The 12,296-nt window shown below is 46.3% G+C and overlaps 1 protein-coding gene across 3 annotated transcripts in view; it reads left to right on the top strand.

Moving 5' to 3' along the window:
* AMOT (angiomotin) overlaps nucleotides 1-12,296 on the top strand; it is a 62,816-nt gene that overhangs the window by 3,919 nt on the left and 46,601 nt on the right. For 2 of the 3 annotated variants that reach the window (XM_062006629.1, XM_062006627.1), the window contains exon 1: nucleotides 7,512-8,368. The exons of the other annotated variant lie outside the window; for it this stretch is intronic. The gene's annotated coding sequence lies outside the window, so the exon portion shown is untranslated. Of the gene's footprint in view, nucleotides 1-7,511; nucleotides 8,369-12,296 lie in introns of those variants that run through there. 3 annotated transcript variants of the gene reach the window in all.

The raw sequence follows: 12,296 nt of genomic DNA, 5'->3' as shown, positions 1-12,296 counted from the left end.
GTGTGGGTACAAATGTGGGAAGAGAGTATTTAAGAGCAGTCTGGCACGTATAGTTAGTATTTTTTAAAAGTAATCATGTTAATTTCCCATTGTTACTCAGGTTCTCAAGGCTTTTAGCATCCTCTCATTCTTTGTAGAGCTGTCATCTCTTGCTGGGTCCTGTCATGTCCGAAACATTAACCTTCTTGCAAAACAGAAAACTTCAGGTCTGAAACCTTTTGTCCTGTTGTGCAATGGGAAACTTGCTCTAATCCTTTGGGCAGGAATCTCTGTTCCTCGTGCAGTATTTCAAAGTGCTGTGCTTGGCGTTTGGCTGTCACTGTCCCGCTTGGCTGAGTGTCAGTGAGCCCTGAATGCTTCAAAAGTTGCTTGGGATCCTCTGCAGATGTGAAGCTCTTCTGAAGTAGAGATTTGTCAGGAGCAGAATGCATTAGAACAATTATTTCTGACTTTGACCATGTTAAAACTCACTTCTTTTTACTACTGTGTTCATTCCTTTTAGGACTCTTAAGCTGTTTGTCTGTTTTAGCAGTCGTCTTCCTATTTTTTTATTCATAAAGTGGTCAAAGTAAAATGACATATATCTTGCTACACATACTATACAGATAGCTACTGACTGAAACCTTGAGAGAGACCCTGGGTTTCTGACCTGCTGTTTTAACTGCTTGTTTCAGAACTCCACCCTAATTGCTGCTTTTTCTTGATTGAGCAGCAAATCAGTTCCCCTCTAAGGGCCTAAACTCAGATGTTTCTGAAGAAGCACAAGTCAGACTTTCAAGGCTCAGCTGACCCATAAGGACCTGATGGAGCAGATCCTAAGATACTATTTCTGTTCTGCTACATATGGAGTTGCCTTGAAAATACTGGCCCTCGGCACCTGGGGCTTTGCAGTCTTGCTCTGGGTGTCTCCCACGTGATGGAGGGTTCCAGACCTGCTGCAGGGCTCTGGGAGCAGCAGGCCCTCACTGGTGTCACTCACCCTCCCACATCGTTTCATTCAGCAGTGACTGTGTGCTCCAGCCAAAATGAGAGTTGACTGTGCTCCTTGTGTAGAAAAAAACTGGAGACCCCAGGCCTCTCTCTTGTGATGACTTGGTCCCCTTTCTCCAACCTAATGTTGCAGCTGTGAGCTGAATTTCTTCAGCATCCCAAGTCCTTTGCAGGCATCCTCATGACCAAGTTGCTACATGCCTTGCAGGTGGTGAAGGGGAGGGGTGGCAGTTCCAGCCCAGCAATGCAGAGCTCAGAGCCAGGCAGCCATTCTCACTAGTGGCTTTACTTGGGCTCCAGCTGATGGGGCTGCAGTATGAAATCTCATGTACTTTCGAAAAAGCCCCATTGGATTTCTTTATATGTTTTATCCCATAGTGTATATGAGCATTTCTGATGGTGTCCGAGGTCATCAGATCAGATATGTCATATAAAGCTCTAATCCAAAGCTCACTGTATAGCCCAGTAGAAGAACCTTATCCCTGACATTGTTCTCCTCCTTTGCCCCCTGGGAATTAAAAAGACAAATTATTGCAAGCAGTTCAGCATATACCGAGCTGTAGTTTGTTAGCTAAGAAAGAGGATAATGTCTTTCCAGGACTATGTGCAAAACTAAAGAACAAAAAGCTACCTTGAAAAATGGCCATTGGGAAGCAAACCAGCAAAAGCCAAGAAACTTGAGCCCTTTACTAATGAATACTCTGTCCTTAACATTGTCTCTTTTGTTTCCCACACTTTCATGAGCTGCACATGGATTCAATTTGCCAGTCTGTAACCCTTCTTACTGATGCCTGCTCTGTGCATAGTTTGGAAGCTGGGACAGCTGTCACTTAGGTACTTGGCTTTGGGTTTATTGTTTTTGCGCCTGATCTGTTTGTCCCTGTGCAGTCTCTGGCTCAGATGCAGTAAAGTAATCCAGGAGGGGCGTGGGGAAGACTTGGGTGGGTGCTGGGGAGAGGGAGTCAAAGCTTTTCCAGCTTGCTGGCAAGGGTGGAACAGAGACAGAGCTGGGAGCAGGTTTGCTTTGATTCAAACACACACTCTGACTACCACAGGCGAAGATGTCGGTGCTGCATTAGGACTTTTTTAAGAAGAGCTGTTTTTCTTGGCATAGCTGTAAAATTGATGGAAAGTCAGGGTGGAGCCAAGGGATTTGGCGTCATGGGAACTTCTCACAGCGACTTGTCTTTGTGCTGCAGCACAACAGAAGTGCTTTCTGCAGAGAGAAGCATTTAACATCCGATGTTTCTTTGTGACAGTGAAACTTATTCCAGTGAATGGTGATTTCCCATAGTAAATAACTTCTTAGTAATGACTGTAGTGCTTCCAATAGTACACCTAGCAACTCCTAGAGTTGCTGTTTGCTAAACTGATAGGGATCTAATTCATCTACCATTTAAACTAAAAATGGAATTCCATATGAAGAACATACAATGCATTTGCATTCCTGGTTTTTCCCCGAGATAACGACTGAGTGAGGATGACCAGCAGAGAGTGCTGGTGCTCTTCCAGGACGTGGCAGCAGCTTCTGAAATCGATTGTGAAATCGAATCAGATTTTGTTCTGCAATTCTATTTTTAGTTTTTCATTTATTTTAAAATGAAATGTTAATCAATGGTCTGTAACTCGATATCTTGCTGTCTCTCATTATCAATCTTTCTGTGATTTACTACAGGAGAAGGATGATTTTGAGGAGCACAACCGGCTCCTTAGAAAAATAATTGCCACTTTTTGCAGCAATTATTTCACAGAATTTCATCTACTTGACCTTTTTTATGCATAACATTATTTCTCCTTTCTTTTATCTTTAATTTCATGTTGGAAAGGATCTATTTACTGTTCAATACAGCTTCTGTGTAGTGGGGGACGATGTTCCTGCTCCTACAATTAGTAGAGCTCTGTTGTGTCTGTGTTGCTCATTATCCTACTGAGACCATACTTCCCAGGCAATGGAAGGTGCTTCCAGCCAAAGGTTGGACCCTTTAGTTTCTGAGTTCTGTGTTTTGGTTTCAAATCAGTCATAGTTTTTCCCTCTTAATCTTTCTGGTCATTGAAATGCCAGAGTTATCAAGTCTGGGTTTTTTTCTGCAGAACCTGCTGTGCATCATGCTCTCTTGTGATTTCATACAATCTTTAGTCAATGAGAGCAAACAAAGACTGTGCTGAAGTGTGGGGCCTCCATGCCTTACTCTTACAGTTCATTTTGATCCAAATTCGTTGGAAGTTGAGGGAATCTTTTCAGATTCAAAATTGTGTCAAAAGTCATTGCAGCATATGTGGAAGAGAGATCTCTTTTTAGAGAATCACTAGAGGCAGGAGTGCAGGGAAATGGGGGAGACGGTCAACTTCTATACATCAAAGTTGTTAACATACAATAGACACCAGTTAAAGGCTTAAAGGCTGTGCTTTGGGAGAGGAATGGTGTCCTGTAAGGAAATCCCTCTGTCTAGACTAACCCTGCTGTACTTATTTCACCAAGACTATGTTTAAGTCTAAGGGTCTGGGGTGTGAATGCGTTTAGAGCTAAGCTGAAACATTTAATTTGCTTTTCCAGAGTTGGCAGTTGTTTATTACTCTTCTGGTTGCACAGCTTTCTTCTGAAATGACACATAAAAAGGGGCCAAGGTTCAGCAGTTAGAATAATTCCCTTTACAGGTGGTACCCAATCAATCAACTGACGGTGACACATCGCTGCTGACCTCTATATTGCATTTCACTGTGGTAACCTGCTCCTTTCCTCCCCTTTCCTGTGGAGGCCCTTTCTTCACCCAAGGAACGAGATGAACTTGGGTTAGACCCCCTTAGAGGTACCATCCAGACTAACGTACTTCTAAAAACCTTCCCACGCAGTTGCATACAAACCCTTGGATGTGCAGGAACCATTGTACAGTGTAAATCACAATATGGACAGGACATGAAGCTGGCTATGCAAAAGTCTTTGTATCCATTACATCCATGGTTGTTAAAGTTTTATTATATAGAATGCATAGAGTAATAAACTTGTACTTGTCATCACCTTCTGTTGGTCAATGGTAGCTGGTTTTGCATATAATTTTTGCCTCAGTCTCATGTCTGTCAGATTGATTTTGTTTCTCTTCAGAAATCATAGCTGGTCTTCCAGCTGTACCCAATGGCAGGACCTGAGGGAACCTTTCAGGGTTTGTTACAGCTCAGGGCTTGATACAGTGCAACTTTATAAAGGCCATGACCACCCTGAAAGCCCTGGGTGCTGTCCAGGTGGTAAAAAGGCAGCAAAAGCTGCAATGCTGCCTGTCCAAGTTCACTCTATGTGCAGGCAGCAAGGCAAGACCTGTGGCCTGTCATTCTTGGAGATCCTTCAAGTCTAGTGTGAATTCACAGCAGGACTTCGGACAAACCACTAAACCCTCCTGTACCTTGGTGCCTTCTTTAGACATTTCTTATGATTCTTAGGGTTTTGGAGTCTTCTACTCTGGTTTTGATCTGTATGCCCTCATGGATTTGTTCATTTGCTTCCATTTCTTCAATGAATATATCTGTCAAACTGACTTTTATGGCAAGAAAGAGAAAGCAGTCTCTCTTCTCAGCATTACCAGTTCCTTGGTCCTGCTCACCTAGTAAACTTGGCCTCAGCTCCTCCTCTTACTCTTTGCCGTTGCTTGTGTTACTGTTTGTTTACTGTAGGACCATTACTTCACCCAACAGCATATTTACAGACTCCACACAGAACCCCCCTGCTTCAGTAGTAATGGGGGATGTACTCTGGTCCCAGGGGCTTAAATGAGCACTTCTGAGCACTGTTAACAGTTGGGTTTTATGTGTAAGAATGAAAAGCTCTGTTAAACTGGCCTGAGATCAGAGATGTACGGAAATGAATTGACACCCCTCTCAGCCGCAGTGAATGGTGATTTCGCTCTGTACACCAGGGATAATATCAGCAGCTTCCTGAGCTCCAGCTGCTGTGGACAAAGGACAGGCGAGTTACAGCGGTTCCTGGAGGGAGGAACTGTAAGATGGAGGAATTTTAAAGAATGTGAAGGACAACCTCTTAAAAAAATTGTAGGTGGAGCAATTCCAGGTCGTCCAAACACTTTGTAAGCCCGAGATTGATTTTGCCCCTTTGAACCAGATGCCGTTGTGGCGTTTATCTTTGTGCTTTTTAACACATCTCCCGTGACCTTTGTGTGATTGCATAAATTGGCCCGAGTATGCTGGAACAGTTATTAGGAACCTCTTTCTTGTGTTGTTTCCTGAATTCCCACATTGTGGCGTGATGTGTGTATGGAAACTGCTCGCTTCCTTCACTGGCAGCCGTTCAGATGTGTGCTGGAGCTCCTGGGGACTGGGCTGGGCGGGGAGCCGGCTGCTGGGAGGATGCAGGGGGAGAATACTTTAAGGAAGAGAATGTGGATTTCATGTGGCTTTGTTCTTCTCCAGTTCCGATAAAGCTGTTATCTCCGGTGGTGTGGGTTAAACAGGAGCAGCGCTGGTGCTCTGTAGAGTGAGGAGCAGCGCTGGTGCTCTGTAGAGTGAGCAGCAGCGGAGCAGCTGAGGTTAACATGCCTGGAGCAAGGCTAGCTGCTTTTCCAGGGCTGCATTAAGCAATATTTTTACTTTCCCCAGGACTCTACTTTCTCTCTTTTCTCACTGCTATTTTCTTTTAGCATGTGAGAGGGAGCCAGAATGTGTATTATACCTCTTGAACTCCCTGTAGCTAGGCATTTCCCTGACAGTGCTAGCCCACAGCACCCAGCAAATACGGGCTTCCTTAGCTGCTTCTGTGTTGTCTTTTGCATTTGCAGGCTGCAAGGTTCTGGGGTGTTCATGAACCGTTTACACCTGTTTCTACACTTGCACTGATACACCAATGAGTCAATGTTGAGTTACAAGGGAAGAAAATAGGTGTTTATATGTGTTGCATTTGGGATTTCTGAAATTTGACTTCCTGGTTTATTGTTTTTTTCCAGATCTTTCTTTTCAATGTGAAGAGTTGGGAATGTTGGAAGGGATTTGTGTGCTTAGAGCAATTAGATGATAAATGGCAGAATCATGTTCTCTTCTCAGATAAAGGGTCCTAAGGAACTCTGGTAGGCCAAGTTTCACAGTGCAGGGATGATGGGATGTGTGGCACATTCAGTGTTTGCACGTTTAGTGCTTCTGGTCAGGCCTGAGTATATGAAATCAACTGTGGGCACACTGTAACAGCTTCTCTCATTTTGTGTTTTGCTCATTCTTGAAATGACAAGTTACTGGCCGGGAGCCAGGAGACAAACAGAAGCTGTTGAGGGATGGGAGTGACCACAAAGGGGGAATATTTGAGTGCATTGTATGCAAAAGCCAGAGGAGGAGGCTGATTGTTAGAAAGGCAAGGTACCATTGTTTGTACACAGATAGGTCCCTATTGAAAGACAGGTTGTCATCTGGGGCCTTGTTTAGGCTGGGGATTTGCCATGATCACAGGCATCAGCCTGGGAGAAGTTAGAGCTGCTTAGCCCATTTGCCAGCCAGGGCTTTGTCTCTCTGATGCAGATGTTGGTACCGCTGCAGAAGTGACTCCGTTGTGTTCTTTACCAATTGCTATTGATCTTCCAATACACAGACACTGACTTAAGCCTTTTTTTTAATCAACATTTTGAGGTCCTTCTACTGGCCTTTGTCAAATGTGGAGACATGCTATTTTGTAAAGGTTGTTACATGTTTAAAGCCAAACAGTTTTTAAAGTTCAGATTCTACAGCGTGATTCCAGACACGACCTTCGGCAAAAGCCACCTCTGAACGTGGCTGCCATCTGTTATCACGTGGCAAAGAGATGAAATATGATGGATGATGAAATCATCGTTGCATTTGGGGAAGACACTAAAGTCTCTTCTGTCTGCTCTTTACATGCCAGCCATTAGACCTGTCTGTGGCAGGGTGGGAGAGGTCCATGGTTGTTTGCTGCTGTGATTGCCCGAGTCTTGCAAGACTACGTGATGCACGGTTTAGTTTTAAGCAGAGCATTACCCAGAGGGAGCTCCTTTAATACCCTGCTTACATGCAGGCAGTCAGGATCAAGTCTTGCCACGCTTTCAATTATTTTCAGCATTTGGCCAGCAAAAACGGGGTGACTCAGATCCTTGGCTGGTGTTCATCGGGATGAGCCCATTTAGCTCCACGGACTGCGTGGAATGGTTCAGAGGCCTTGGGGCAACCTCCTGCGAACTCTTGTGCAGGTGGCCCAGCGGCTCGTCGTTACCGAGTCCTCCCAGCCGCCGCGGTGCCCAGCCTCCCAGCTGCCGGGCCGAGCGGGGCAGACGGCGCCCAGATGCTGGCGGGCACGCGGAGGGGCAGCGGCCGGAGCCCCGGGCCGCACGGGCACAGCGGGACGCGCCCGCGGGCCGGGCCGGGCCGCGCTTCCCCGCCGGCGCCCCGCACACAATAGCGGCCGCGCGGCCCCGCGCTGGCGGCGGGGCGGGCCCGCGGCGGGGGCGGAGCGGCGCTTCCTGCCCGCCCCGGCGGAGCCCGGTCCCGCGGGGCGCCCGCGCCGCACAGTCAGGCGGAAGGAGGCGGAGGAGCGAGCGGAGCCGCCCGGCCCGGCCCTGTCGCGCTCTGCCCGCCGAGCCGTGAGCCTGCTGCCGCGGGGAGCGTGTGCCGGAGAGACGCTGCCGCCCCAGCCCCGCGTCCGGCCCCGCGGCTCCTCCGTGCTCGCCTCGCCGCGCTGCGCACAGGTAACCGCGGAGCAGACAAGAGCGGCGTCCCTCGGCCGCGATGCTGCGGGCCGCCCTTCCCTGCCGGGGCCGCGGGCGCTGCGAGCGTCCCGGGCGGCATTGCCATTGACAGCGGAGCCTGCGCCGGGCTGTCGCCGCCGGGACGCAGACTTCCCCTTCTTCTCGTTTGTTGTGCCGTTCTGGAGAGACCGCTATCCTCCTCCCAGGGACTGCGGGCAGGTCCCGTCTGACGATACCGGATTTTTACCCGTCTGTCTTGATTGCCTGTCTGAAAGTATATTTATTTTTAATAATAAAAAGTCGAGCCACAAGTCCAGTTCCTACCACGTTCCCCTTTCTGTGGAGTCCGGCTTGGTTTTGCAGTTAAAAAAGTTTACTTCGCCCTCCCTCCAGTTTTATTGACACTGAGGATGAAGAAGGATTTGAAATTGAAAGCGCCTTGAAATACAGCATCTTTTGGAGAGGGCTCTGCAGTTCGCCTGTTGAGTCTCGAATTCCACCCTTTGCCCCTGCTGAATCCACTGTTCTGCCCTTTACTCTCTGGGGTAAAAAACGAAACAACAACAACAAAAACCCGAGGGGGAAAAAAAATACCTTTGGCAGCAGGGAAGCTTTGTGTTACTGACCCGACGAGCTGCAAGTGTCCAGTTTCTGAAAAGAAGAAAAGCCTTTTGTCTTCAGCAGATCAGTAGGTAAGAGACGTGCTCATGGCGCAAGGGACTCGGCATTCATTCTTGCAGCCTGAACCTTGGAGTTAGACTGGCTCTTTCCTCTGTCAGCTTTTGCCCATCGCTCTCTTTCCTGTAAAGATTGCTCTTCATCTTGCAAAAAAACTATAACCTCATCCACTCATTTCACCACTGGAAGTAAATAACCAAAATAGTGATGTACTTGTGTGTAATTGGATAAAGTAAAATTCAGTGGAGGTCGCTGAAGTGGGTTTGTGTCGGGCTGTGTTTCAAAGCAGATGCATTTCTTGTGCTGTTTAGAGAAAACAGTCACAGTCATTGTGCATGGAATCCACGTGTTGAGGTTGTCTTTGCTCGTCATGCCTCCCAGAGAAGCATGCATGTGCCTTTACGTGTGCGTGCGTGCACACAGGACTTCCACATCGGCTCGAGATTTCTTGTTTCGCTCTGGAATTTGTCTCAAGTGCTTTACTACTGTGTCACAAGGTGTAAAAGTGTTGAACCCGTAATTAACGTGCCATAACAGATTATTGAATGTGGCTGGGAGTGTGCTTGGCACTGTACCGAGGGACTATGAGGATATGATGCCTTTGTTTTGAGATTTATTCTTCTTATTATTTTTAAAGTATGCCTGAAAACACAGCAGGGACATGTGCACATCATAAGTGGATGGAGGCCCAGTCTCTGTGCAGGGAAACATATTTTGTAGCGTAGTCCTTTCCTTGGGGGCCAAGTGCTGGATGTGTGCTGTTTTACAAGCAATAAGGCCACTCTGAATTCCTGATTTTCCTTCTCCCCCAGCTCTGTACCCATATACCCACTTTCACCATGGCCAGAGTTTCATCCCTACCAGCCTTCTGTGCAAGGCTGTGGAATTTGGTGTGGCTGCTCGTAGGACTCTTCTTTGCAGGGAGGATTATATTGTCCCCTGTGGAAACACACAGCAGCTCGTGGCAGGAGGATCTGGCTATTTATGTGGTGAAACCAGCCTTGACATCACGCTCTTCCCCACTGCGTGGGTTTCTGCTGTAGATGATACAGGAAATGCCACAGATTGGTCTGTTGTGGTGCCTATTCCTTTTTTTGTTCTTCTTCTCCTTTTCCTTCCCTCTTCCCTGGAGGGATTTCTGTGGGAAAAGAAAATGGGAAAAGTGTCCTGTTTCTGCCTTCAAGGGGAAGAGTGAGTCAGTGTGCTCTGAGGTGATGGACCCTTGGAGAACTGAGGGCTGCTCAGGCTCTGCTGAGTGGAGCAGGCACCTTGTGAGGGGACGGGCAGGTGACTGGCTGGGACTCATCTTGGGGGAGAGGATGTGACAGATTTTGGCTGCTGTCTCGCTTTTTTTCTGCTACCCTTGACTTTTTCTGAGGACTGAGCCTTTCTGCCAAATCAGGATGGGAATGCAAGAACCATCTTCTCAAGCTTGCCCTGCAGCATTGTGCTGCTCCTGTGTGAGTGATGGGCAGAATCACACTGGTTTTCAGGGCTGATATGAAAACATGAATCTTACCATGAAGACCATGACCCTGTTGAATCTTTGGGTCAGGCTTTCACCAGGATTACCTCAGTGACTGTTCCTCCTAAGAGCTGGGTCATGAGCTGACCCTGGGAAAGAAATTGTCCTGTAGTTAGAAGTTGCATATTCATCTGGGGCATTTAGTTTTCCTCTTTGTCTCTCCAGGACACTTCCTTACAACATAACCCCTGTCCTTAAAACATTCCTGGGAGCCACAAACACAACACAGGATGATTTGTTTCTGCTCTAGTGTTTTCTTGAGGCGAGGGTAGGATTTTCAGGAGAAGGGAAGGGGACACCTTGTTCTTCATTCAAGCTCGTTGGCTTTCTGTTTCTGGCAATGTCTTGCAGGCAGCATTGCCTGTCCTGGGGAGGAGGCTGGAGGCAGAGAGTTGAGTAGCCTGGAGTAGCCAGGATGGGCCATGCAAGGCATCGCAGTGCTGCCTGCACCTGGTAACTGGGGTGTTGTTAGCGTGACCCATATTTAAATAGTGATGGCTGGCTAATACACTGATAGCACAATTCATCATTTTACCAACAAATGGTGACACATGCCATCAGATTGTGCCATAAACATGGGAGAATCAAAGCATTGCTCTTTCCTGAAGTCTGCTTGAGCTGCTTTGGACTAATGTGTGGTTTGTAGCCCAGAATGCCACAGCTGGGCTGCAAGATCTTCGTATGCCTGTCATACAAACGTATGAAAATCCTCTGTAGTCTGTAATACAGCTCAAAGGGCAGCTGATTTAGACGTGCTTGAGTGTTAAGGTCAGGAGATCACATTCCATTGGTTACTAGATGAAAGTGCTTGAAGACGGCATAGCATAAATATTTGATTCATATAGAAGGGATTGGTGCAAATCCTTTTGTCCTTTCTCCAAACATGGTCTGTAGGCAAAGCACCATTAGGAGAAAAAAACCCACCTTACAACAGGAAACTTGTAACTTCTTTGTGCTAGAGGAAGTAGGATGGTAACAGAATGCATTCTTGTTGAATTCCACTGCAGTTCTTCTCATGGGATGCACCATCTTCAAGAAGAACTATGAGAACTAATGTTTTTAAGTGTAAAATGACTCATAATGCATGGGCTCTAGAGGTTGGGTTTAACATTGTATGCAAACATTACCAGCTGGTGGGGATCTTTCTGGATAAATAAGAACTATATTTGTACAAGAAGGCTTGAATGATGTATTTCAGATGCATCCTGATTTGCATAAGCCATTCACTTTGCAAAAGAATAGCAAGAATCCCAGAAGTGTAGATAATTTAATAGTCCTCTTGTTCTCTTTATCCTATCTTTCATCAGCAGACTGACCAATCTTTTTGTTTATTTAGAAATGAGGTTGCCCTGCTTTACTGCCACCTTTCTCTAACCATGACAGTGAAATTGAGGATATGCAAGGCTAGAGTTCTCAAAGAAAACACTTCTCCCTCTTCTGTCCTTTCCTTTTGTCTGCAGTTGAGCGCAATGTGATTTAGAAACAAAACAACTGGGGGGAGTGTTGGTGCTGGGTCCTTTTTTAGGGAACAATTTGCACCATTCAGTTCCCTATAGCACCCAGCCCAGTGATGTGTGGCTCCGTGGCTGGGGCTCATGGTCAGCACAGTGAATGAGCAGCTGAAGTAAAATTTCAGCTCGTTAAAGGCTTTATTTTCTTGATGTGAAGCAAAATCTGATATAGGTTTAGATTGTTGCCATATTAATGTATATACAGAGGTAAGTCTTTAATTATCAACAGTCCCAGTGTACGTTAATGTATAAATAGTTTTAGCTGTGAAGGAATGTATCTGTTCATACCTCTCGTGGGGCAGAACTCTTGTTTTGCAGTTCTTGCTTCACTCCTACCAACAGCTTTTAAAGAGCTGCAGAACGTAACCCAATGGGAAGACAAAGCCCAATAAGAGAAAGTTCTTACATGTTAAGAGTTTGTATTACACTGAAACTTGCCTCAGAGCACCTGTAAATTACAAGATTCTCTGTTCAGTGCAGAGTATGATGTGTGTTATGTTCTGTTCTGAATTAAAGCTATGACCTTGTTCTTGGCAAGATGCTCTTGAATTATTAGATGTTCCCACTTTGGGGTGAAGTGTAAATGCTTTCAGAATAAAGTAAGATGCCTGTTTTCCCTCATCTAGCTGTTGTCACACATTCCAATGTCTCAAGGCATTTTCAGACACTCACTTTTGAAGATGTCTTCTTAAAGGTTTCTTAATCAAAATAGCCTTATGGATTTTGTTTTTCCTCCGTGCTGTTGTGGACATATAGTGGGGGTGGATGTCGTTGGTTGCCAGTGCTTGCTGCTAGGTATCCCCCTTCCATGGAGACCAAATGTTTGTAATAGTGTGAGAACAGCCATTCTTGGTGATTGGCAATAGGTTCAAGGCTTTCTTTCTCCTCTTCTATGCGCTGAAACAC

Source organism: Colius striatus, chromosome 13, assembly GCF_028858725.1.
Source record: "Colius striatus isolate bColStr4 chromosome 13, bColStr4.1.hap1, whole genome shotgun sequence".
NCBI classification, from domain to species: Eukaryota; Metazoa; Chordata; class Aves; order Coliiformes; family Coliidae; genus Colius; species Colius striatus.
This window is presented reverse-complemented; position numbering and strand designations above follow the sequence as displayed.